This window comes from Lycorma delicatula, chromosome 5 (assembly GCF_047948215.1).
Source record: "Lycorma delicatula isolate Av1 chromosome 5, ASM4794821v1, whole genome shotgun sequence".
NCBI classification, from domain to species: domain Eukaryota; kingdom Metazoa; phylum Arthropoda; class Insecta; order Hemiptera; family Fulgoridae; genus Lycorma; species Lycorma delicatula.
The window spans coordinates 158,260,952-158,288,639 of NC_134459.1; the positions used below are offsets into that span (position 1 = coordinate 158,260,952).

The 27,688-nt window shown below is 30.0% G+C and overlaps 1 pseudogene; it reads left to right on the plus strand.

The window, feature by feature from the left end:
* On the plus strand, positions 1–27,152 carry LOC142325525 (T-complex protein 1 subunit beta-like; annotated as a pseudogene).
* The last annotated feature ends 536 nt before the right edge of the window (positions 27,153–27,688 follow it).

Genomic DNA, 27,688 nt, shown 5'->3' on the forward strand with positions numbered 1-27,688 from the left:
AAGAAATCGTCATGGTATTTCTATTTTACTCCTTCGGCATCGGCTGACCAGCTTTATATTTGGAGTCATTGTTGGCTGTGTTGTTTTATATTATTACACATTTTTTTGAGCAACATTGTAAGTAATAAATATATTTGTGTAAAAGTAATATCTTTCTCAAAAAGTCTATTTTAAATTTATAGCATTTATAATGTATCAGATAAATTTTTTGGTATATATATATTGATATATTTATTACAGTTCAGGTAAAAATAAAAATCTGCGTGCTTTTTTTACTTCCCTGGGCATAAATCATTTTAATGATTCCTCTGTGTAGAAGTTTTTTTTACTTTAATAATATTGTAATGTTTCTTTCACTATATTGCCAGCGAACATATTCCTCTGAAATGTTCTTATTTTAACAAACCAAATAGTGAAACTCAGAGGGGGAAAGAAAGGACAGGAATGTTTGGTGGATGAGTTATGGTTTTCCACTAGTATAATTTCAAAGAGAGGCATTGGTTTGTGAAATGTAAGCATATGTCTTCTTGAATGCAAACTACCAATTATTAATTTATTTTAATATGTTATCATTAGATTGAGGTAAATGTTTACAGTTTCCCTCCTGCCTCTAAACTCTTTGTTATTAAGGTATATTAATTTAAACTTAGTATGAAGAACAAAAGAATGTTTGTTTTAAGTCAGAAACTCAAAAATATAATTAATCTTAAAAGTATTCTCAGAAGATTCTGAATTATCTGTCTGTTGGAGGCTTTTGTTTGTCTGCTACTGTTGGTCAGAACTGAGCTGCCAATTGTTTTAAACAGAACATGGATTTGCAATCTGTAGTTCAGATTGAGTCTATGGAACATGAATTTGATCAGATCGCTAAATAAATAAATGGTGCTTTTGGTTAGATACATTTACATGAACTTCATGCCATATTCTTTCTATCACTTGCATTTGAGCCCCGGTGTCTGAATTAACAAAGTGGTTAACTGTTAAGCAGGGGAGCAGAAAATGTTCAGACCCCTGAAATTTTCCCCAAACACAATTTTTTTGGTCAGAAATTTCTCCAAAACTTTGTTACATTTTACCGACCAATTTATTGTAATAAGGCCTACTTTTAGATTTTATTAAAAAATGCAGAAAAAAGGAGGAGTTAACTGTGTCTGCAAATATGGAATGAATGTAATAAAAGGGACAAATAAACGTTATGATGATATGTTATAATTTTACAATTTTTATGCGTTTACAACTTTAATATTTACTAGTTTGCTTCCAAATTTTCATTGTTGTATTATTTTAATAAAAATATTACAATTTTTTTCCACTATGTAAAACACACTTAAGTGTATTTATTTATTATAATATATAGAAGTTAAAGAAGAAAATTAATTATAATAGATTAGAAGTAAATAGAGGTAGTTTGAGCTATTTGTCTTGTTATTATTGTATTTTGTAATAAGAAAGTGCCTTCTGAATGAAAAGTCCAAACAAACGCCGTTATGGCTTACAGATGTACAGATATCTCAATTAGCTGAATATACTCAGCACATATCATTTTAAACTGATTATAGCTGAAGGAAACTGTATTAGACTAGCTTTGTCATTCTCGGCACCTGTGTGCCAGGATGTCCTACAATAATCTTAAGTGCAGTAAGTAGGTGTACTGACTGTGTAGTACCTGATAATTTGATACACCAAGATACCACAACAGCAGCGTGTTAAAAAAAAGAAATGAAGATAGTGAGTTTTCTCTTAGTTCTTGAGAAGAAATATCAACATTCTCACATATTTTGAATAATTCCAAATTTTTGAAGGAGTTAATGAACTTTTAACTCCACGAAGTCAAGAAAGACCTTGTAAGAAAGAACTGTCAGTGGACGAACTGACATAAACAACTTGGTAAGGCTATTAAGATGTAAGTGATTGATTATCAATACTTGAATATACTGTATTTGTTGCTGGAGGAAATTGTGTTGAAAGGTTGACTAACTACCTCTTTTTCAACTTTCACTTTAGTCTACTTTCAAAGAGATTGAAGGTTGACCTCAGGTATCAAGCCTTTCTCTAGAGATACAAATCAGCATTGTATTGCTATATGTCTACACAAATAAAAAATTCTCAGACTTAGTCGGAGGAAAGTCTCCAACCTAGCTCTCTAAATTTTTCCATATTTGCCAGAGTTATTCTGTGCAAACCAATCCCCATTTAATGCTTGAAATGCATTCTGTAAGAGTTTGGCAGTTACTCTTGAATGATTACTTTCGGCAGCAAAGATTTTAAAACAAAGTTAGGGCTTGTTAACTGCTATGTGTTAATATTTGGTTTCAAATACGGGCTTATAACCAGGAGGGAAGTTCTTGGATAGTGTTTGAAAACATTATTTAAAGAAAGGTTATATTGAATAATAAGGTTTGAAATTTGTTTGCCTTTATTATTATGATATTGTGATTGGAAAATAATTTCTCAGTAATATTTAAATCTATTGTTAAACTGTAAATTACTAGTTTTTGTGAAAATACATCAGTAAAAAAAATATATAAATTTTTTGTTTTACATTACAATTCTTCTTGTGATACATACATAAATCATCAAAGGAATAAATGTCACTAATAGATGCTTTCTCTAACAGTAATGGTGTTCATTACATTACATTGGCTGTGCCAATAATGAACACAGTAAAGATCCCATATAAAAAAATTAAAATAAATATTCTTAATCAAAAGAAAGAATTAGTAATCTACTTTTTTGGACATTATTTGTTGACACTTTACTAAGTTGGTTGTCCATTTGATTTATTTTTACTTTGAATGCTTATAAAATCAAACAAACTTTATATTATTTAAAAGATTGGTAAGTTTGGTTTTGCAAAAAATATAATAAGATCAATTAATAGATTAAATTAACCAATTAATACGTTTAATAACATTTTACTTACAAGTGACAAACCCAACTGACAAACTGGCTTTTTGTTAAAGTGGCCTTGTTTGTATGAATCAGATGATATACGTGTCATAATGTTAATAAATATGCAAACTCTGGTGTAATTACGAAAACTATTACTGTCACATTTTTTTTATAGATAACATAATGCCCTTGAAAATCTCATTGGAGACAATCTATTGTAAAGGTTAAAATCACTATTCTATAATCAGATAAATATTAAAAAAGAATTTCTTGTAGTTTAGGAAAACTAGTTTTCTTACAGGTTTTTCTGAAAAATATTGCGCGGTCGCGCACCCGCGCAACCTAGAGGAAACTATGCTTATACCTAAGTACATGAAGTACGTAGAGTATGTCAACGGTTATCCGATATGTTTCTTTTCTAATCAACATAAGCAATGTCGACATCTATAAAAACGAATGATATAAATTAAGTTTGGCTGTGCAACATTTTTAGTTTTATTTATGGAGCATTTTATTTTTAGAAAATTAAAAATATATTAAAAAATACGTTCATTGAAACTAACAAAATTCATATGGTCATAGATATTTTATATCATTTCTTCAGACGTAATTATAGATTAACAATGTGATTTTTGGCATTATAATAAATTACTTTACTAATAACTTCCCAAAGTAAATATTCTTTTTTTACAATGATTTGTAAGAATAAAATACCTTAACTACTTTTGTTATATATTTTTTTTTAAATTAATATTTTTAAGAAGTAGTAATTTATAACTTTATCTTTTTTTCCATAGCAGCGGCATAGTATTTGTCATTGCTTTATGTGGGTGGATAACCTGCTTTCCGTTCACCAGAGTTGAGTTTCTCGAGCTGTGAGGTTATATTGAAATCGTTACATCGTTTATTGTATAAATAATTTCAGAATGGTAAGCTTAAGTTGAATCATTTTATATTCATCCTTTTTAAATAAAATTATATGCATCTTTTAATCATTATAATTACTTATTTAATGCACTTACGACGAACATGATAAACCGGATGGTTCACATGCTTGTAACTGTAAACTAAACTTAGAAATTTGTAATAGTACACATGTTTTGTTTTAAAACATTAGTTTGTTTTTCCTTTGTGAATGTATAGTCGGTTCAGTTGTAAAAATCAAAGGTAGTTAATTATTGAGTGAGTAGTATGGTTTTTTATAAATTTTTTTCATGACTAAATGGTTCATTTCTTCATTCGGTTTTATTTTGAAGTTAATGTACCTGCAGGACGTTTTTTTTATGATTCGGGGTGGTTCTAAAATTTGAGATTTTGTTAAAGTAAAGAGAATATTAATTGGCTAATCCGTTGTCATTGTTATGACACTCATTTATAATCAGTTTTAAGAAATGATATAAATACGTGTGAAATATAATGACGCTATTTTCATTTTATATATATATATATATATATAATATCTGTATCTAATATCCTCCTTAGCAGTATAAATTGCACATTTACGCTGTCACAGAAGATTGATTATAGTCTTGAATGATCTTTTATGTCATTCCCAGGTATGGTAGCAGATTCTGTTTTTTGTATTTGATGGTTGTAAATGCCTACTCTGTATTTTGAGTATATAGAATGATTAAGTTTCATTTAGTTTTCAGTGTATAAGTCTTTATTATTATTTCAGGTATCTGATTTTATTTATTTTTTAGGTGTCATTAAATCCTGTAAGAATATTAAAAAATGAAGCAGCTGAGGAGAAAGCTGAAACAGCTCGGATGTCTTCATTTATTGGAGCAATTGCTGTTGGTGATTTAGTTAAAAGCACTCTAGGGCCTAAAGGAATGGATAAAATACTAGTTTCATCAGGACGCAATGAAGGTCAGGTTGAAGTTACAAATGATGGAGCAACCATTTTAAAAAAATATTGGAGTGGATAATCCTGCAGCTAAGGTTTTAGTTGATATTTCTAGAGTTCGGGATGATGAAGTTGGTGATGGAACAACTTATGTTACTGCGTTGGGTTTGTAAATTTTTATTAATTTATTTGCTTAATTCATTTAATATTTCATGATTTTTTTTTTAATGTTTATTAATTTATTTTCAAGAAAAGTTCGTTGAGCTTGGAAACTATTAATTAAAAAAAATTAACTTGCAGTGAATTTTTTGATTTTAATTAAAGAAAATTGTTTTCTAATATCTGTTAAAAATGACATTTATTGGTACTTACTGGTTATCTGCCTGCCACGTACAATCGTTTAAGTGAATGTTTTAACCAAACCACTTGCTAGTCTACTACAATTCATTGCAACTTACCTCACAAGTTTTTTGCAGGTGGCCAATGCTCTTAATCCCCTCAATTATAACGTCAAATGCATCGTTTTCATGAACACTTTGCTCCACATGAACTCCGCTAAGTATGACTCCAGATATAATGGTGGTCTGTGCCTCTGTGCTGCTTGTTCTGCTATTTTATGGAGCCCCGCGTGTAGTTAGATCGATGAAGTTAAGACAGCTGTTCACTTGTAAGTGCTTGAATTCTGCATCTTCGATTTTATATGTTATATATGCCCTTCACAAGTCTGTGTACAATGTTGATCCTTCCATCACATACTTTTAATTTCTTTCATCAACATTGAAAATGAACAATCGGGAACGCAAACAAGAAAGCATTCCTTGGTTTCTTTACATGTACCGCCATAAATCCATTGTTATGACAAAATTCGCCTAGCATTATTTTTGCGCCTTTTAAACATGATTTCGTCCAATTCAATGGTTTTCCAACAATACCAATCTTTCGATCATCCTTTTGTAAGAGAACATCCATGCATATTTCACGTAAATAGTTAATCTAGTCAGCGGTCATTTCATCTGACATATCCAGTTCCCATTTACATCATGTAATCAATGATGTTTCTTGCTCCCACAAATAAATAAAATATACTTCACTTAAGAAAGGTAATCTGGAATTTTGGAACCAGTTTTCAGTACGTTATGCAACCTAACCCATAAGTACATGGCAGGCAGATAACCAATAAGAACCCATTTATTAAAAAGTATTACTCTAATTTAATGATCTGTTGTAAAAAATTACATTTTCAGAATTTATTACTTTATCAAAAGCAGTTAGTAGAAAAATGTAATGGAATTAAGACAACCTACATTAGCTTTCATAAATCATGTTTTGGTAATTGTGTAATGTTTGTTGTCCACCTTGGATTTTTTTTAATCGGAATTCCTTTTTTCATTTCTAATAACTCATTTTAGTCTGAATTTTTTGCTACTTGCAGGTAATTTACAAGTGTCATATAAATTGCTATGAAATTTAGATTATTCCATTTATGTGTGCATTATTTTTTTCAGAATTTTGCCTTATTCATCTACACCATTTTATAATTTTTTAACATTTGCAGGATTTTAGCTGTATCAAATGTGTGGAATGATGAAAATTTTATTTAAAACATTTAGTGTGTTATATTGTATTCTAGTATCTGAAAGTGTCAAATACTTTTTTATTAAACATTCAAAAAAATTCTGTTTACAGTTCTCAACAGTGGTGTTCAAACTAACATTTTCCATTGAATATTGTTAAACGATAGGCTAAATAATAAATGATTAAACAAATTGTATAGTTAAGAACATTTTATTAATAATTTTCTTTTTCATATACCTCAGATTCTTCAACCATTAATACTAACATTTCTTAGCCTATAATATTATATTCCAAAATTGGCTTATGTTTATTGAAAATTACTCGTGTAGATAAACTGAGTTAATTTATTCTGTTACAGATTTAGTTCTTAATGTTAGGATGGTATGACATCATTGGTACTAACATAATATTCTGAAATGAGATATCATATATTATATTAATATGTTACCAAAAATGTTGCTTTTCTTTAACTCATAATGGCTTTTTTTCATGTTTGTCCTCAAATCTTGCATTCTTAATTTAATATACTTCTGACATTGCCGATTGATGAAGTTTAGCACAATTACTAATACTAAGGTCAGGTGGTGACAAAACAATATTCCACCATTACTTTTGCAATCACCCTTTACCGGAGTAAATTAACAGTGTGGGTGTAAAGTTGCAAAATCTGCAAAATTGATGTTATGTTTTGAAATCCAAATTAACCTACTGATTAATGCAATGTATGATAATTTGATTAAAGTATGACTAAAAAGTATTAAGCAACTTTTAAAAAAAATTTTGTAATATTACTTATAATAATAATTTAATTAGAATATTTTGATCATAGCATGTGAGTCAAATAATGACGGAGTTTCAAACAGTGGTAGTATTGCAACAAATTATGAGAGAAACATGAAGTATATGTCAAAATATGTTAAACTCTCCAAGAACCTTATCTGTTTATTAGATCTGCATATGAACTCCAGTAGTTGCCTTGCAGACATCAAGATGATTTTCAACTTCTTGGTATACAAGGCAGAGAACTGGTTGACATTAAAATAGCTCTGGTGATTCCTTCTTTTAAATGGTGCACTTTTTTTATTGGAATAAAGAACCGCTCTTGTTTTGCATAACTCCATAAATAGAAATTCAAAGGGATAAGATCTAGAGACTTTGCTGAGGAAATGTTTAAGATAATTCCACATGAATGTGACAAAATGTGGAGGAGCTTCATCTAACTGGAGAATGAAATTCTCTGGCATTTAGAGCACTGCATACCCTTCTGAGATATCCAGAAAGTTTCTTGCTTTCTGTTATAGTTTTTAACAAAAACAAAATGAACAGTGTCTCATTCATTCAACTGCGCATCACACATTAACTTTCTGCTATCATGTTGATGTTCTATAATGACATTTTGAGGTTCAATTTTGCATATTTTAAAAATAGTTTAATTTTATCCTGTGGATAAATTTATATAAACCTGAATTTTATATCTGGTAAAGCATAGTTCGTGGCCATTGACCTTGTAACACAACATTGTGTGCTGGTACCAAAACTTATTTCCATATTGAAAACTGAGATAGTTTCTCCTCCTTTTAACTTAAACTTCATGTCCCTGTCATGTTTTATTGCCAAGTTTTGACCAGTTGGTATCCCACTACTATTTTACAGATGGCCTTGGATATATAATTTTGATTTGGTGTTATAAAATTGCAATTTTTTAATTTGAATTTCTTTTATAATTTTTGATATTTGTGTATTCATGGTTGAGTACAGTTCACACTACTTGTTCAGACAGCACTGCTGTCTGGCACAATGTGATGTTAAATATTAGTTTTTCCTTCTTTTCAACATAATTTGTTTGTATTTTATTAAATATGTGTTTATTGTTTATTAATTATTAGTGCGTAACATGCAACCATACGATATGGCCTAGTCGCCAAGCTTGTTGGATTCAATCTTATTACAGTATCGTAAGATGTGTTAACTTATGGCGGGCAAAATGTTGAGACACAGCTGCTGGCAATTAACTCTGCCCCATCTACACTATATAAGCCAGCTCAATACTAGAATCTGCCAGTCTCTCCTTGTCCAGTCTCATCTTGTCTAGCAAGTCTCAATCTATCATTTGAAGACTCATATCGTTCGGTCAAAATTTACACATCATACAGTAGACATGTATATGCATTAAATTATGTATTTTTTTTTCAACAATGTAATACAAATTAAATAAAATAATGAACATGTTAATATATCAGTATATCAATTTTTAATTCAAATCGGTATTTGTTTTATTTACAGTCCACTTAACATAAACAAAACGCTAGCTGTTAAGAGAGCTGGACAGAATTTTATAGTATCATTTTCATGTAATTAAAACCAAGATTAATGTAAAAAAATTATATTTAAAATTACTCTCAATCGAAAGGAAACGTGGTGGTTGATTACCTGCATAAAAATTCAATCAACTTCTGTAACTTCTATGTTTGAAGTCACAGAAGAGGTTGAGTACATATTTTGCTCTAAGATTCACTGATATTCTGTCTTATTTGTGGTACATATTTATTATACTTTAATGGTATTTAGGTACCAATCATACTTACAAATTTTAAAACACAAAGTGCCGATGTGAATAAAAGATAATTTCATTTACTTAATCCTCATGTCAACTATTTCACTTTACATGGCTTGAAATTCATTTTAGTGAAATAAATACATAATATGGGTCCGATTAATTACATTGTTTTAAAGGAGTTTGTTGTTTTTACAGAATATCATTATACTTAATGAGGTTTATCACAATAATGGGATTTTCTGTAACTGTTTATTGGGTGTACTAAAAAGGAGTATCAGGGTTTAAATTGTTATACATTCGGATGAAGTGTTAATTTAAGGCTTGAATCAAACCAAAAGAGACAGTTTTAGTTATATGCATGGCCATAGATTGATTCCCTATTTTTACACTTGACTGTCCCACTAGCAAAGATGTGACTCCTGAACAGAAAGCCGTTTGTATTTTACAGGGTTGTGAAATTTAAACCTGCAGTTACAGTTCAACTTACATCCTGGACAGTTTACAGTTATTAAAGGCTTTGAAGCCCACCATCTATGCTGTGCATGCTATCTTCACAATAAAAGTGTTGCAGCATGAAATTAAGACTTTCTTGATCATATTGTGTATAGTAATGAATCAGTATTTCATCTTAGTGAAAAAGTTAACTCGTATAATGTCAATATCTGGGGGTCAGAAAATCCATGTGAACTCTTACAATATTCAAGGGATTTTCTAAAATTAATTGTTTTAGGTTCAATGTTCCAATGCAAATTTATGGGCTTTTCTTTTTTGCTGAAGCAAGAGTAATAGAAATTGCTTATTTGGAAATTCTGTATATATAGCTCTTTCCTCGGTTATAAGATGGATCAGAGAATTTCATTTGCAACATGATTGTACGCATCCTCACTGGGATAACCGTGCATGGGATTGGTTGAATGATGTTTTCCTTGCTGCTGGATTGCTTGGCATGGATATGATGACAGAGTTTGCGGCGGTCTCCAAGGTCATCCAATTTGACTCTGTGATTTTTTCCTTTGGTGTTTTATAAAGGATCTTGTGTATGTACTGATCTACCCATTTTGAGGCTAGGAATGAAACATTTGTGCATTTGTTAATTCCAGACTTGCTGTTGAAAAACAAGATGAACTCTTGTGTTGAATGGATGTATGCTGTGTAACAAAAGTTGTGCTCACATTGAACAAAATTGTGTGTGTGGAGTATTTTTCTGTAATATGTTTTTTCCCTTGAATAGCTGCTGAACTTCTTCGAGAAGCCGAAAAACTTATTGATCAAAAAATTCATCCACAGACCATAATTGCTGGTTGGAGACGTGCTACTGAAGTTGCCCGAAATGCCTTGATGAATGCTTCATTAGATCACAGGTAAGTGATGTTTGTTTATATGTTTATGTAGGTAGATTTTACCTTTATAAAGACAGGTTCTAGTATATTACTAAGTATTTTTTAGTTGGTACAATTATTAAAATCATTTATTTATTTCATTTACAGATAGCATAATTACAACCAGGCATATTGTTTCTTCTAGGTTTAGAACCCAAATCACTTCCTTTTACTTAAATTCAATTCAATTTTATTTCCTCTTTTTAAATACATAGAAACACACATAATATTAGAATACAAGAAATAATACCTGCAAAGTAAAAACTGAGCGCTGGTACGAGTTACAAAAATTTACGTTAAGAATATACTGTTATATAATAAAATTAAAGTTAAAAAAAAAGATTGTGTGTACTTATAGATGCACGTAAGAAGTTATATTTCTTTGGCATGAATAAAAAAAATTTTTTATACATTCAAACAAATTTGAAGAGAGTCAAACGATCGATAGAAGACATTATATACCATGAATAAAAGTTTGAATAAATAACACTTAAATTAAATTAAATAATATTTATTTTATACAGTTTAAAAATTATTGAAGTATTCGTTGTCATATAAAACAAAGCTCATCAAATTTATTTTGATTAGTTTAGTTCCATTAATTCTTCGGATGACGATTGATTAGGAACAAGGTTTATCAGTGGCTTATGATATGAAAAATATGATACATGTAGTTTTATTTTATAGTAGTGTATTTTTTTCAAAAATTTTGTTTTTGGTAAATTTAAAATTATTTATGCAAAATCAAGAATTTATCTGATGTGTGCTATTATTTTCTGTCATTAAAAAATATAATTTGGCTCATAAAAATAATACTTACATAAATATAACCTCAGAGCTTGATAATACAATTTTCACAAAAAAATTATATTCATATTGCAGCATATATATATATATATATATATGAATAAAGCTGCAATATGAATAAAGTTTTATGAATATGAACAACAGTATTCACAGTTTAAAATATCCGTCTTCAGAAAACCGTGTTTTAAATATATGTTTATTACAACTCGGTATCTGTTAGGTTTACAACACTTGCTAATCACTTAATTGCATTGAACAACTGACTGAATTAGACACTACATGCATGTGCATGGAAACTGATCCACTTGGGCTTGTGCAATCTTCATGGTGTGTTACATCGGCACGCACAACTTGCTGAAAATACACGGATCAGTTTCTTCTAACGCGCCAAAAGAAGAATAACTTCAAAAAAATAAAATTAATAAAAGATGTACTCATAAAAATACAATAGTACAAAAAACAAAACACCCGATAAATCAGAAAGTCAATACAGTATACTAGTAATAATTCACAGTAAACAATATCTATTGAAAAAAAAACTATACTTTAAAAGAGCCTCTCTGTGATGCAATTCGATACAGTCCATTTTATCATATAATTATTTTTTTATTAAGATGCATATATGAAATTATTAGGGATGAAATTAATTTATTACAAATGCGGTGAATTGTCTTCTACAAATGTTTAAATTAGTATGACATACTTCAAAATATTACTTCCCTGGTGAATAATACTCCTTTCTTGGGGTACCTGGTTTTTTGGCAAATGTCTACATTTTGTGGTCCAGCTAGTTCATTTAGACCAAATACATATACACCATGTATATGTATGTTGTATAAGGTCAAATTTTATATCTCAGGATTGACCCAACCGATTTTCTTCAAATTTAGCTCAAATATTTCTGTATATGGGATATTGATCATATTAATTTTTTCAAATTTCATTAGTGGGTGGAGGATATTGTGAAAAAAACCAATTTTGCTCTTTTCAGACATTTTAGAGAAACTTTTATTATCCAAAAAGGATTTTTTCAAAAAAGTCAATCCTCACCTCTTAAATTTGAAATATTTTAAGAATTTTTAGTTGTTGATCTTTTACTCTATCCCTCTTCAGTTTAAATATTTTTCAAAATTTTTTTAAAATGTTTATTCTCTTCTGTAAAATTATCGAGAAATGTCTACAAGTTTCTTAAATTATAGAACCAAAACCAAAAAGGCAGAAAAATGTTTTAAAAAATTTTGTTTTTCTTAGTTTAGCCTTTATTGAAGCAGATGCTAGATGTAGAGAATAAACTCTACTTAAGCAAATTTGTTAACTTTAACCTATATGAATATTTATAGAAAATTTATGTTTTTTTTTTATTTTCTTCTTCATGTCTAAAAAAATATATATTTGTTTTTTGTTGTTTGGCCCCTTTTAATGTATTTTTATTATTAAAAAGATTTTGCATATTTTTCTTCATCACTTAAAGTAACATTGGCACCTACATTATATTTTGGACCCAAAATTAGTAGAAGTAATTTTTCTTTCATAAAATATTTTTTTTACTTTCATAAAAGTTATACTTTTTTCTCAATAATTTTAATCAATTCTTTTTAATTAATTTTTTTTTGTTAGGAATCATGTCTTTATAAATAAATTTTTCCTGAGTTTTCCCCACAGAGTAAGGAACTCCTAAATTCAACAATTTTTTATTCAAAATTTGGGAATTTTGTCATGCTTAAATTTTATTTGGGTGATCATGGCTTGACCGACGTAGCCAGAAAAGTCATGCAATACTTTGCCACCTTTTTTTTTTTAGAATTGCTGTAAAAATTTAATATGTGTATACCAGTGTTATTTTAAACTCAAAACCCATGGTTATTGAATTGTGCGTGCGTAACAGTGATATTTTACCAACTTTTCTTTAGACATGAAAATTGTTGTTAGGTTTAAATTTATCTAGATAACTCTGTTATAGGATGAGATGTAAAGCTTAACATGTTGAGTGCCACTTGATCTGACAAACCAGATTTTAAATTTTTTTAATAGTAATAATTTGGATAAAACAGGAGGTGGTTTATTAACATTTGTACATTGTATCATACATAAAGCCATAAGTGTGTTCAGTGCCATTGGCCTCCTGAATGAGAATGCCTGTTCCATAGGGCCACACACACCATTTGGTGCTGACTGGATTTAATGGTTTTGAAGTAATCGATGTTAGTTTATGTGTAATGTAATTTACTTTATTATGAATATTGCTAGCATACCCCATTGTGACTTTGCCTACAATATAGATGTAGCTTCACTCGCAATGCTTTTTTAATAATAGCAAACTTATTTTTTTATAAATAAAAAAATATTTATTCAACATATCATATTCAGATTTTTATTAAATCCTGATAAAACTGTAAATAAAAATTTTTAAGGAAAAATACTGAAGGATTATACGATAAACAATGAATTGTTGCCCAAAACATAAATAAAGGAAAACAAAAAAAGGAAGATAAGAGAATTGAACAATATTTGTTAGACCAATACATTTTATGAATGAATTAAAATAGTTCAATATAAAATAAAATAGTTCAACAAAATAATATAAAATAGTTCAACAAAAAATCTATTACAAGCCCAAATCTAGCATCCCCATCACGACTTCACACGTGCTCTATGGTTACTTGCGCTTGCTGTCACAAATCAGAGGGTCATGCCTTGCTTTGCTCTCCCTTTCCATTTTCTCTTGTTTCCCTTTCCTTCTCCCGCTTACTTCCCTTTCTCCTTCCTTTCCACCCATTTCCCTTTCATCCTTCCTCTTCTTTTTTCCTTTTCCTCATTTTCCCCTTTTTTCAATTTTTTCCTTCTTCCCTTTTTACCCTCTTCCTTTATACATTTTTTGATTTTTCCCTTTCTCCCTTCTTCCTCGTGTGTAAATCAGTCCAGTAGTTTTTTAGTCTATAGCGAACATAAATATCAGAAACATTGCAATGGAATCGTAAAATATTTGGTATAGCGTATGTTGCTTTTACGACCAACAGATATAGCGCTGTTATTAAAAAAAACATGTTTTTTTTATCAATTTAGTTTTTTATCAGTTTGAACCCTTAAAATCAAAATTTTGCACAATCCTTTCTTAGTGCATGCCCACTTAAATATCTAAGTAATATCAGGGTTCTAAGGTACCCTGAAAATTTCAAGTCTATTTTAATACCAAATCATTTTCAGTTTCAACCAAGTTACCAATTTCAAGTTAATTCCAAGTTACCATTTTCAGTTACCAAGTCATTTTCAGTTTCATTGTGTACAGTTTGCACGGTTAAGTGTCAATAAGATTTTCTTTTATCTTCACATCATTTTCACTATATGATGTGACATCACTGTCATCTATATATTTATATTCACTTTCAACACTAAATTCACTGTTACTGCTCTCATTTTCCAAAATATATTTTAGTTCGTCTGCGGATAATTTGTTTTTAACATTAAATTGTTGTCTCTTTTGACAGAGACAAATCCAGAATTTCACAATTGGTCATTACGAAAATAATGAAAAAACCTGGGGACCACAAGCAATTTTATAGCACTAAGTATTTAACTTGCACACCACATAAATCTTAACAGCTGAACTGAAAGTCTAGCATAAGTAAAATGCATTCCATATTACTTATGCATAGACTGCTAGATGGTGCCGACAGCCCCTGATATAACTGTCTTAACAGCCATGGGGCTCAACGTTAAACAGTGTGTCATATTTTAAAGCATTATTTTTCTGTATAAAATTAGCCACACAGTTCCCAAAAGTTAAATATGGAAAAAAAGTCTGTTTACTTTGCTGTTTCATTTATCAGAAGTAGATAAACTATTTTTTAGGTATTGCTCATTTAATAAAATTCATTTATCACCCAATGATCTTCCTCTTCCTGATTTTACAGTAATTTCTACATTTGTAAATAATAATTTCAAAAGATGTATTTTATATTTTAGTTCCTTATTAAACTATTACAAAGGAGTTTCTGCTTCAGTGATTTTGTTTAATTTGTTTATTACTTCAATTTTATAATGTTTTATTGCTTATACAGGAATAAGCATGAGTGATGTAAATTGTTTTAATGAACTTTCAGTATTTTAACTAGTCAGTGATTCTATATGATGAAATCATAGCAGTCTATTTCTTCTTAATTTGAAACAATAATCAGTGGGCCAAATCCCTCGTAATGAAACCTATATTTTTAGCTGTTACTCATGCTGGATAGAATTTAAAAAACGTAATAGGATGTAAATAATTCTTCTTAAAAAGTAAAATAGATTACATGCATCGAAATGAAAAAAATAATAGTTTTTTAATTACCTAAATTTTGACTTATTGATGTCAGCTCTCAATTAAAAACAAACAATACCAACATTGCATTGCTCCCTTAATTTAGGAGTCAAAATTTAGAGTGATAAAGTATTTTGGTAGAATTTTTTTACATCTTTAAAGTTTATTGCATAGTTTGCATATTTAATTTTGTTTTTATATAAAATTTGGTTAGACGTGTAAAAACTGTGTGACAAAACTGTGTTCTTAGTGTCACAAAAGTTTTGTGACGATAAGAAAAGGAGTACTGAGAACTGATATGAAGAGACTTGTATCAAGTTCAAGTAGGGCTCTCTGGAATCTAGGAATATCAAGCATTATTTCACTACATTTTGATAGAAATAAGAAATTCAGATAAATTAAGTTAAGAGACTGCTAATGAACATGAGCTAAGACTGACTAGAATGTGAGAATATGAATTGTTGATTTACTCTTAGTTTTTTCACCAGTTTTGTTGAATTTTCAAAATATTTTGAACTGCGAGTCATATTTGTTGTATTATTAGGAAATGAGCAATAAATTTTATAAGTAATGATGACCGAAGAAACAATTGTTAAAAAATACCTTAAAAAAATAACAATATTGGTATTAAAATTTATTTTTTAATAAAAAAGGATCTTTGAATTATTGAGATGTAAAAATATTATCCTTAGTCCTTAGTTAACATAGTCAAAATTTACATCAGAATCACAAAAGGAATTAATTACACAGGTCAATAAAGGTTAAGGTTCACTTAATTTAAAAACTGTTACAACAGGTCATATGCTAAACGTATTAGGAAGTAAAAAGTGTTGTCTAAATTATTTTTCCTTTAGTTGATATCAAATTTAACTTCATATATGCTGCATTCTCTTTGTACAAATGGTTTTTTCATAATACTGTTTATGTTGATTGAATTATGTAACTTTCTAAATTGATTATTATTAAGGTTTAGTGTAATGCAAGTTTCTTTGTTATGGAAGTAAAATTTAAAGCTTGCTTTCATATAATTTTCCTATTAGAAAATATTTTATTTTATAAGTAGTTATTTGTTTAATGTACTTTTACAGTTTTCCCTTATATATTTAAGAAATTTACTTTATAATGAGAAAAGTATTTCCAGTTCAGAATTTACTCCTTGGATATATTTTTATCAATGAAATATTGACTATTGGTGCCTCATGGTGATACTGATGAAAAAAAATTGTGGCATAAGGGTCACCATTAACAGAAAAAAATTGTATCTAAATGAGCTAAAGTAAGATGTTAATAATTTCAATAATATGATTTTTTTATACATAAAAATATATTTTAAATAAGTTCATTTTTTTCTAGTGGTGATGAAGCAACTTTCCGTGAAGATTTACTTAATATTGCTCGTACGACATTAAGTTCAAAAATTTTATCACAGTATAAAGAACATTTTTCAAAATTAGCAGTAGATGCTGTGATGCTGTTCTTCGCCTTAAAGGATCCGGTAATCTTTCAGCTATTCAAATTATATGTAAAAAAGGTGGAACTTTAGAAGATTCATTTTTGGATGATGGTAATTTTTTACAGTTTTATTAACAATTTATATATATTTATAGAATTACATTGAAAAAACACTTTGGTGTGCTATTAATGCAGCATTCTGTTCCTAATAAAATAGATTAAAAAAAAGTCCACAAGTTAATCATTACAGGATTAAAAATGTCAGTTGTTTTTTTTCCTTGAATAAATTGAGGAATTTTTAAAGACAAAATCTTAAATATTCTCATTTCTCAAATAAATAAATGTTTTATATTTATATAAAAAAACTGAAAGCATACATTTTGGTAAAGATAAAGAAGTGTAAAAAAAAGGAATAGAAATTTTAAACATAAAATTGGGAATCAATAAAAAATTAAAAGAAATCTGTGAAAGGAGGGATTTCTATGAAGAATAAGCTTCAAAACAAAACAGAGTAATGAGAGAAGAATTCAGGAAACAAACTAGTGGGAAAGGAAAAGGGGATTGGTAAAATGGAACTTTGTGGTTCATAAACTTTCTTATAAATTACTATTCTGTTTTTGCAGTTCCAGTTACCATTAATATGGCAAAGAGACTTCTTATCAACTGTGATGATACCAATTGAGAAAAAATATTTATATAATCAAGTGTGAGGAATTCAGAATCCTAAAGTTTGTTGTTTCATACAACTAAAGTGCTTCTGAGGGTTTTGAACAGAAGGATATGCAGCAGACTTTTCAAATCTGGTGCTGAAGAACAGTTTGCTTTTCAGGAGGGAAGGGATACATGAGATACATTGGATTACTGAAAACTGTTGGTGAAAGGTACATTGTGAAAGGAAGAGATGTATATATAGTTTTTGTAGGCTCTTGAAAATTTTTTCGACAGAGTAGAATGGATAAACTAGTGACCATTATAAAAAATAAAGATGTTGACTGGAAGGAAAGACCTTTACCTTGAACAAAAAGTGAAAGATCAAGTAGGAAATGACTTAGGGAAGAAGACAAGTTTGGAAGAGGTGTTAGACAGGGGTGTTGTTTTTCATCTGTTGTACCCTGTTAACATTTACGTTGAGGAGATCATAGGAAAGTGCAAGAAAGGAAAGGGTGTATGTTTTTGTGGGAAGAGTAGATTTGTTGATGACATAGTATGCTAGCAGAAAATATCAAGAAATTTGCAGGATTGCTGGAGAACTTCGATATAATGAGTAAGGACTTTGGTATGAAAATCAGTAATAAGAAAACTAAATCTATGATGATTGATAAAGAAAAAAAAAGAATGTTAGTTAACCTAGAAGGAGAGAGATTGAACAGGTGGAGTTCTTTAAATATCTTGGAAGCATTGTCTGTGATGATGTGAGATACACAAAGGAAATAAAAACAGAATTACAGTGGGAAATGAAGCTTTCAATAGGAAGTGTTGCTTGTTGTGTAGCTTGATAAACATCTGAGAAAAAGACTTGCCAAATATTTTGTATGGAGTATAGCATTATATGGGGCTGAGACAGGGACTTTTTGCAACGAAGAGGAAAGTGCTTGATATTAAGGTAGAAAGAAGTTATCTTCATACAAAAAGGATAGCTGAAAATAGAAAAGAACAGCGAGTTAATGCTGTGTAAGGACCTACTTAATAGTAGAACACTGATGATGATGATGATTTTAATGATATATATAATATTTTGTCCTTATGAAGTAGCTCTGATATCATATCATGTTAGATTAAATATACTCATGTAATATGAATTAAATTTTCTCTGTTTTTGAAATTTATTTTGACAAAATTTTTGAATTTTTTCAAAATATGATGTCTGTGTATTACTAATATAAAATAATAATTGATAATGCTAATGCTACAGTGGTCATTTATTTCTACTTTTTTGTTTTATTTAGGATTTTTATTGGATAAGAAAGTTGGTCAGCATCAGCCAAAACGTGTTGAAAATGCAAAAATATTAATTGCCAACACACCTATGGATACTGATAAGATTAAGGTGTTTGGTTCTCGTGTACTTGTTGATTCTGTGGCTAAAATTGCTGAATTAGAAGTGGCTGAAAAGGAGAAGATGAAAGATAAAGTGGAAAAGATTCTTAAGCATAATGCTAATGTTTTCATTAACAGGTACATTGCTGTTGTTTCTTACTAGTAATTAGTTTCATTGATATTCATATAATTGCATTTATTGATAAATTTAATTATTTTTTTTTTTTACTATTATTACTTTATTTAATGTTCATTTGTAGGCAACTTATATACAGTTATCCTGAACAACTGTTTGCTGATGCTGGTGTAATGGCTATTGAGCATGCTGATTTTGATGGTATTGAACGCCTTGCATTAGTCACTGGTGGTGAAATTGTTTCTACTTTTGATTTCCCAGATAAAGTTAAATTAGGTCATTGTGATGTTATTGAAGAGGTATGTTGTTTAGTGATAACATTTTATTTTATATTTTCTAACAAATTTTACTGCATAAATATCATTAATATATGTACTGTATTAATTATAATGTTTATAAATTATTAGATCATTTTTAAATTACTAAAAAAAATAGATTAAAGAATTTGTGAAATATTGCCGAATTTTTTAAAAATTATAAATGGATGTATGATAAAAAATAGAGAAAAATCTAGAATTATTAGAAATAAATAATAGTAATGAAATTTAATGTTAGGGAAAACATTATTCTTGATGAATATATTTGAGGGCAAGGTTTTGGGTTAAAAACCTAGAGGTAGACCGAGAGCAACCATCATCAATATTGTTAAAGAAGAAATGGGCCTTGGTTTGTATAATGACTTGAAAAGAGAAGTGGAGATGAGAGTGACGTGGCTAAATCGAGAAGGCGAAGCCTTTATTGAATGATGATGACTGTGTTCTTGGTTCATAGTGGTTTTTCAGCATCCCACGTGTTCATCATCTTGAATATTCAACAGTGTTTAAATTCAGCAACCAACTTTTTTGCTGTTGAAAATGAAGGAGGAAGAATCCTCTGAAGTGGAATTTTATCCATTTTTTTAGAAAATATCAAAACTTGTTTATATTGTTTGATTGCCATAAATGAGCAATTATATACAAGCATCTGAAACTTAATAGCATGCCACCTTAAAATCTTATTCTTAACATATATCAAAGTCATTTTGTCATACTTGCTCCATTTCTGTGTCAGGCCGAGAACTTTCTGAACATCCCTATTATATGCGTATCTGTGACTCAACATGATCTGTACCTTCTCATTACTTTTTTGCTGATAATGGAATAGAAATATTATTAAACACCTGATTCCCTGGTGTTTGAAGATGACTTGATGGTAGACTAATGATACTATTTCATTCAATAGGCAGACATATGCTTGATCTTGGCAACATGACGTTGTTGGTATTATAGTTCATTGCATTACAGTTACCTGTATTTTTAGTCACTACTGAAATAACAAATATATTGTGGCATTTCTACCCTGTGACAAATTCAATAATCCAAATTTTCAATTTATGAAAAGAACCTATACTGCAATATAATTAGTAATATTCATATATGGTTTTATTTTAGATTTAAAGAATGACTTTAGATTCTAAAGATTTTCAGATGTACAGATTTTGTACATTTTTAAACATGTATCCATTCAAATACACCTACTTAAACAATTTTTTTTAAAATTTGAATTATGTCTGTTTTGTAATATGAACGCGTAAATTAAAAAAAATATCAATTAAGCAGAATATTAAATATGCAGAAGATACTAATATATAATTAAAATGCTGTATGTGGGTTTTTTCTTTCAGATAATGATTGGTGAAGATACTTTGTTGAGATTTGGTGGTGTACCTTTGGGTGAAGCTTGCAGTATTGTAATACGTGGTGCTACTAAGCAAATCATCGATGAAGCTGACAGATCATTGCATGATGCTTTATGTGTTTTAGCAGCAACTGTACGTGAAACAAGAGTTGTTTATGGAGGAGGTCAGCATTATTTTTACATTAACAGAAAATATATTTCGTAAAATACTTTTATGATAGTGATGCATGTTTGTGATATGAACATGATATTATGCTTTTATGATTGGTGTCAATGTAAGAAATGAGCACCAAGTTTGTTTAGATACACTGTTTTGTTGCTGTCACTTAGTGTAGTACTATCTGAGTGTGGCTGGTGTTGCTTTTCACATTTGTTACTTTTTATGATTATACTTTGAACGATGTTGTAAAACTGTTTGTTACGACTTCAGCTGGAATTACATTATTAAAAAAAAAAAAACAGCAGTTGATGAAAGCTATATACGTTTAACTTAAAACATCTTGATGTTTGTTACATTAAAAGATTTGGTTCAATCCCTCTTAAAACTAATCATTCTGTATATTATCTAACTTTAAGTTTTCTTAATATTGTTTAATGTATTCTAACTTTTTGCAGGTTGTAGTGAAATGTTAATGGCTTGTGCTGTACAGAGTGAGGCTACCCAAACACCCGGCAAAGAAGCTGTTGCTATGGAAGCATTCGCAAGAGCATTACAGATGTTACCTATTATTATTGTTGATAATGCTGGTTATGATTCTGCACAATTAATAAGCGAGTTGCGTGCTGCACATACACAAGGAAATGAAACATATGGATTAAGTAAGATACTTAATAATGTTGCAATTACAATATTTATAAATTAACAATAATAATGAACATTTGTTAAAGAAAAGGAACAGAATTATTTATTTCAATATTTAAAGAAAAAGTTCTATAACAGAAACTTCAATCTTGATACCAAGAAAGTTCTGTAGCATTAAGAATCGTAGGAAAGTCTAAAATTCCAAAAAAAACCTCCTAGAGAGCTGACAAGGGTGATTTGAAAAAGGGACTTGAAAATAAAGAAACAGTTACCATTTGTCAATCAATTCACAATATCTCCTGATTAAATTGTTTGATTATAGTCGGCTACAGAGCGTAGCCAGCGGTTTATTTCAAAGAAGGCAGGCCTTCTTACCTCCGGGCGTATGCGGGAAATTGAAGACCAAGGTTTTGATTCTTGGCAAGCTAGGTGGGCTGATTCTTCTACTGGCCAACGGGCATGGTTATCCTTGTCCCGGGGGGTGCGGTCGCACTTCGACGGGAGCATTTTGTGAGCTAACGACATTGTCGGCGAGGCGTCTCTGGGTGCCGCTTCAGTGGTATGCAGCGGCGTTTTGACGGCGGTTTACGATAGATGGTGAATGTCACGCAGGACTGCGCGATGGAGCTGTGAGGGAGTAGGTGTTCATTCTCCTCTCCCGGACAGACCGGAGCGGAGTCAGTTAGGAAACTCATACGAGTAGTAAGCGGGGTTCTTTAAGGGAACTAGGTCTAAATTTCACTGTGTTAAGCTTTTTAGTGGGAAAGTTTTGTTATAGTGGTTGTTGCTTGGATCTGAGACATTCAATAAATTGGCTCATTAATAGTTAGTGCTAGGCGCGGGGTCTTCGTTCCGTGGTTAGGCTTCTAGCTTAGTTCTTGAGGGCGACGTGGTAGCTGCAGGTGTCCGTTGTCTTCTTTCTGAAGGCATAAACACTAAAACTATCTCGGGGTGAATTTTACCGATGCAGATGTCCCTCGGGGCATCTCTGTGGGGCCTGACCAGAAAGCGTGGTGCGCAATCAGTTTGAGGGCGAGAAGATGTCCTCCGTTAAAGCCACTACTGGCTAGGAGAACGGAGGGGGTGGTGTAGCGACCGGACACGCTACGAGGTGGGATCTTCTCCCCTCGGGGGAACTCGAGATGTTTGATTATAGTGAAATAAAAACCTAATATAGGATTTGGGTCATTGACCTGGGTTGTATATGTTACTCTATAGCATAGAGTATACAAATTTCCACCAAATTTTGTTAATGAAATTGTAATTAAGTACTGCATTTGATGTACACCATAGGTCTATATTTTTTATGATGTTGTTCACCAAAAGAAAAGAAAAATTTATGAGTAATGTAATTTAAGGTATTACACATCTGAATTATTACTTGACTCTCCAAAGTATTAAAAGGATAACTTTTAAGTAATAAACAAGTAATCACTATTAGAAAAAGAATTTCAAAAATTCATGAATGGAAAAAATAGAAAAAATGGCAAATAGAAAAAATATTTACTCTGTTGGTATTGTCATTATATATATAACCCATCAAACATACCATCAACACACCAATGGTATGTTGAATATCTACATATCGTGTCCTTATTAAAACTATGTTTATGAGTAATAACATGTACTAATTTACTCTCAAACTCCTGTAAATATATTTCTGACATAATTGCTGATAGTAGAAATCTCATACATAAGATATTCTTTTAATAGTAAAATCACTTATAAAGATATGATTAATAGAACAAATACAAACATACGAGGGATATCTCTAAAGTAAAGACTGCTGGGAAATTCTCTCCTTAAATTTGGTGAATTTGTGTCGTTCATGGCTATGCGTAATGTACACACTGCATTGTTGTCTATAAGATGTAGCGTTTTAGTATCTTTGATTACATTTGAGTTATTACGTTATAAAATGAATAGGAAAATCGATATTGCCACTGACTGTGAAATTTGTGGAGTCATACGTTTTTTAAACCATCAAAATGTTAAGCTGGCTGAAATTCATAGGCAGTTAGTTGGTTGCTGTGTACAGTGATAATGTATTCAATGAAAGAAACATCCAAAAATGGTGTGAAAGGTTTAGAAATAACAGAATTAATGTGTATGATGAAGAATGTTCAGGGAGACCCCCTATAATCACTGAGGACTTTTTGAAACGTGTTGATGATGAAATCAGAAAAGATCATTACTCAATGATTTCCGACCTGGCTTTTCTTTTTCCTGATGTTTCAAGAGCTATTACTGGTCGCATTGTTCGTGACCTTTTAGGCTTCAGAAAGGTGGTGAAAGGTTAATCAGTGGCTAAACGAATTGGTGGCAGAAGAATATGATGAGGGTATATTGAAGCTGGCTTATCACTATGTCTTAATTCATGTGGCGATTTTATTGAGAAATAGTTTGTAGTTTAAGAGGAAAAAAATATTTATAAAGTTTTCAGGATAATTTTTTTTACAATGAAATGGTCTTTACGTTAACTTTTTAGGTTATCTTTAAAATAACCTCTCATAATAACAAAAAAAAGTTAAATAATGAAATAAACATCATAAAATAATATAGAGGTTGAAAATGGATATGATACTACTGTAATTAATAATATTTATAAACAACTATCTAAACAATAAAAAAAATAAACTATCTTCAAAACCGATACATAAGACACAAAAGAGTGAAGAAATGTACATCAAGTATTTTATATTTAAATAATATCATTGAAAACATTACTAAAACTTTTAATAAGAAACATCAAACTAACATACAAATCTAATAACCACATAATAAAATATCTACAAAACAAAAATAATGATTGTATGGTATTTATATAGGAAAAACAAATAAATCTTTTAAAACTAGATTTCTTAAATATGATAGAAATTACAAAAATAATAAATTACATTTATCTGATACGGAAGACAATCTAGTAAATAATAAAGATTCTATTTGTGATATTAATTCAGATTTAGAAATACAGTAGACTCGCAGTTATCAGAGGTAATTGGGACTGAGACCACTTCAGATACAGAAAAACGAAATGGAGGTTAAGTATGCTGCTGGGCTAAAAATAACGAAAAAACTAGTTAAAATCATACAGAATTAGTGTATTGTAAGAAAAAATGTAAAATAAACAATTACAGACCTGTAAGCATGTAGAAACGTAAGATTATTTTTTTTGTAAAAAGTCAGATTGATTTTTGATTCAGCCTCTGTGCTGTTAGATGATGTGCAGTTATGCCAACACTGTAGAGACAGTATATCATGTGGTGTGCACTCTTCAATAATTGTCTTATCGTTGGTCTTCATTGTACCAATCACGAATATCTTCGCTGTTGATTTGATCTTCAACAGGTAGCTCATTGGCTAGTTGCACTAGTTCATTTACATTATCCTGTTCTGGCACTTTTTGGGGGGGGGATTCCTTCTAAGCCAAATAAATTCTTCCAAGATTTTTGAATGGAAGTGGTTTTCATCTCATCCCACGCTGAACCAATCCAGTATACTACATCTTTTAAGGTGACTTTCTTTAAGGCCTCCCTAACAGTCATTCCTTCATCTAATTTTGCGATCAACGTCTGGAATAGCCTTTGCCAGTAATTTCTCTTTTCTACTAACCCCTGGTCTAGAGATTTTATATAAGTGATGTCACATTAGGGGGCTTTACTATCACCACTACACAATTCTTTGGCATCTGGGTGAGATAGCGCATTTTCCAATAATAAAATAGCTTTCCTGGGGAGCTTACTTTTCTTTAAAAATGCTTCAGTGACACGAACAAATTCATTAAAGTACTAGTCACTAATCCATTCATGCACTTCTTTGATTGTGGTACATTGTTGGTAGTCAGTCAGTTGACTTTGTATTTTTAAAGGCTCTTGGGTTTTTAGATTTTCCAATAAGCAATAGTGACTTGCTCTATTTTCTTTAAATCCACAAGCAGTTTTTTAAGGTTTTACTTCTAAGGTTTTTAAAGGTAGCATTCAAAAGTTAAGACCAGTCTCATCAGAGTTAAAAATTTCTTCTGATGTTAATCTTTCCTTGAAATTTCTTCCATTTTAGACTGAAATTCCACAACTGTAGATGAGTCAACTGACACTTTCTCCCCACTAGTATTCAGCTGCCTTATGCCATATTTCTTCTTCCATCTGTCCAGCCACACATCACTTGCAGTGAATGTTTCCTCGCTGTCTTTAAACACCTGGTGGAACTCAAGCGTTTTAGCTTGAAGCAATGACCCACTTACAGGACTGCCCATCCTTCGTAGCTGCGAAAACCACAGAAAAAGTGCTTCAGACATCTGCTCATTGCCTCTACTCGCACTTTTGTTTACAAATTTTTCAATCTCTTTCCAGTTATGTCTCCAATCCTCAACAGTCACTTTCCCAACTCCCAAATCAACAGTGACCTTTTTAATTGACTCGCCATTGTCCAACCATTTTATTGCATTAAATTTCATTTCAAGAGAAACTACAACTCTTGTTTTCTACTCATAGCGCAACACAGAACTCAGTAAAAGTACAGGCTTCAACACACTAACACAACCACATTTAGTGCAACCGCAGAGATTTCTGAAACTGACAGGTGACTGTGACTATGCAAAGATTGATGGGTGAACCCGATGATTTCTGAACTCAGTTGGAGAGGAGACATTGCATGTGAAGCATATGAATGTCGCTTCCCGCCTTGATTATCTTGCTTTATATTTATGTTTTATCTTCCTGTAACTAGCTCGGTTAACCAGAATTTGGATAATCACGAGTGCACTGTATTACAAATTTATAAAGATTACATAAAATTAATATATTATAAAAATATTACATATATAAATGTGAACAAAATTTCAGTTTGATAAACCATCAAACAGTGTTTGAGGGAGACAGCCTTATAAAAATTGTAACAGACAGCAGCACTTGTGTACATATGCAATCTTCATTATTTTAGTATTTTTATTACTCGATAACAGAATTATTTCAATCATGAGTGAGGATACAGGATCCCATAAAAGTACATACATGAAAAATTAAAATAATATTCTGCACTATGTGGCTTAATTAGTAGAATTGAAATTTATACATTATTATAAATTAATAAGAAATTGATCTCCAGTAGTCGTATCTTTAATTGTGCTTTTTTCTTGTCAGCCAGTGATATAAATTTATTAATTGTTGTTACAGATATGGATATTGGAAAGATCGGTTGTATGAAAGAACTAGAAAAAACTGAATCATTTGTGGTTAAAAGACAAGTACTTTTGTCTGCTGCTGAAGCTGCTGAAATGATACTTAGGGTTGATAGCATTATTAAAGCTGCACCTCGTAAACGTGTACAGGATCGTGGTCATTGTTAAACCAATAATAATAATTATTATTACATTAATAATTTCTTATTAATTATATATTTGAAATTTTTCTTTGTAATTATCTTCTAAGAATATACAATGTATTTATTTCATTTTTCCGTGCTAATTAAAACTAATTAATTGCTTAATTATATATACATTACTGATTTTGTATTATTATTATTAAGTGTAGTTTATTACTTTCACTAAATATTTAATTATATTAATAAAATTAAAACATCAAATTTATAAGTATTATCATTCAAAAGATGATTATGGTTTTTAATAATTTGGTAATAATTAATTAAGAATATACATTTTTTATTATAATAAACTATTCAGCGTAACAAAATTGCATTAATTGTATTTATTTTTGCTTCATTATATTATCTAATATAAAGGAAATTTTATAAAATAAAATTAAAGCACACTTTTGTCTTTTTCACTCCATTTAAATTTTTAAATGTAAATCTGTGATAGCTTATAAAATTTCATTTGTTTTGATTAAAATTAGTAACTCAAAAACTTCATACTGACTACTAATGTAGTTTTCCATTATTAACTAGAAAATTTTTTTATCAAAGGAAATTTTTAGAGTAGTTTGTATTTATAAATATATCTTGAGCACGTAAGTGAAATAATAATGCTATCACTGAAAGTCTTGAATTTTACAACCAGGAGTTGGAAAAATTATTTTAAAAAATAGGAAAATTATAATGCAGTTGCTAAAAATAGTATTTTTGTCAAAAGATTGTTGAAGTACATGTTGGATGTAGGTTCTTAAATTTGTTATAAACTTTCTTCTTCGTGTATTTTTAATATTTCCCATTAAATTTTAAAGACAGACAAGTTAAATTGTTGCCATCTAATAAGTCTACAAATGTAAAGATATT